The following is a 1,548-nucleotide window of genomic DNA, read 5'->3' as shown; positions in this document are numbered from 1 at the left end:
TTTGGAAATTTGTGTGCCAGTGTTTGTTGGGTATGCATACCCTGTAGAGAATATCTCTAGCTGTGAAATGGTGCGCTTCTAGTGCATTTAGACCCACTACTCGTTCGCGATAAATCTCCTTTGCATGCAAACAACTGGCGAATTTAACACGGCGATGTCATAGGAATTGGAAATCGTCCCCCGCTGCATTACCTTTCTATAGTTCGTTAACAGTTCTAAATTCTACAGATGGAAGGAACATTAAGTTTTCAAACATTTCAAATATTTCAAACAGTCTTTATGGTTTTACCATGGTAGCGATTTTTAATTATTTGCAAAGAAATGTGTTTTCAATCTGAAATCAAATTTTTTTTAATTAATGTTAATTAAACTGATTTTAAAACACGTTTACATACCTTTGGCTGTAGCTGAATTTGCAGAGGTGCTTGCTGTTATTGGTTAGATTCCAGAAGGTCCCAAAATTTTAAAAGGCTAAAACAAGTTCTAAATTCGCCATTTTAGATATATGTAGATGTATAAAAATAAAATTATTATTTTTTTTTTAAATTAACACATTTCGCTGCTTTTAAACTGGTGGCGATCTTGTTTCTATTTGATCCACCAGTTCGAGGTTTGCCTACAGGGTATGTTTGTACATACCAGCAATAATGGTTTTGCATGCCAGCCTTCTGGCCTTTAGTCAAGAATTCACACAATTGCGATAAAATTTGCTTTACGTTCTTGAACCCTACGTGAATACAAATACAATTCGAAATCGAATACATTTTCGCAACTTTGTATTTGCTTTGAATCGCTAGTCTTTCGACCTTGCTAAGTGTTTACCACTTCTACTGCTAAAGGTCGAAGGTTGCGTGCTAAGCAAGCATTTTTTATTCAATACCGTTATTTTCTTGATAAAGGCTTTGATGTGGCGTTATTATTAGAGGTACGTTTTTTTTTTCAAAAGTCTAATAAAAACAAATTTAAAAAAATTTCAAAATTACACGTTCGTCAGAAAATGCGAAATACTATGTCATAGCACATGCTAATCATATGGGCAAGGGAGAATTTACCTTAGGTTTTTTAAACAAATTATAACCCTACACCAAAGGACTTACAAGACTTTGAGAGTAGACCGCCTAAGCGATTTGGCCGACTTCAACAAAGCACTCCAGTCGTCGATTTTCTGTGCCAACTGACACCCATTGGAAACGCCAAGTGAAGCCAAGTCCTTCTCATTAAATTCTAGTAATAAGTAAAGTGCAAGTTTCAATAGGCTAATAGCTCAATTATGCATACTTTGCTCTGCTATGCTCATTTAACAGATTGCTTATGTGACAACTCTGATGTAACCCCAAGCTTTTCACAGTGTTATGACTTTTAGAAGCTTTTTTAAATTCTGTGGTAAAAATTTTTATTACGATTTTTTGTATCACTTTTTCTCAAAAATTTTTTATGCGGCGAACGTGTCTGAAATCCTATCTCTACAAAATTTCATATTTTGACTTCTCAAGACAATACAAAGCTAACGGGTGATTTTTTAAGAGCTTGATACCTTTTTTTTTAAAA

The 1,548-nt window shown here is 34.3% G+C and overlaps 1 protein-coding gene across 1 annotated transcript in view; it reads left to right on the top strand.

Moving 5' to 3' along the window:
• LOC118734418 (nuclear pore complex protein Nup153) overlaps positions 1–1,548 on the top strand; it is a 29,805-nt gene that overhangs the window by 14,913 nt on the left and 13,344 nt on the right. The window lies entirely within an intron of this gene.

The sequence above is a fragment of the Rhagoletis pomonella genome, unplaced genomic scaffold, assembly GCF_013731165.1.
Source record: "Rhagoletis pomonella isolate Grant_MI unplaced genomic scaffold, Rhpom_1.0 Rhpom_scaffold_00002, whole genome shotgun sequence".
In the NCBI taxonomy this organism is placed as follows: domain Eukaryota; kingdom Metazoa; phylum Arthropoda; class Insecta; order Diptera; family Tephritidae; genus Rhagoletis; species Rhagoletis pomonella.
Note: the sequence above shows the minus strand (reverse complement) of the source record. Positions and strands in the feature narration are given on the sequence as shown.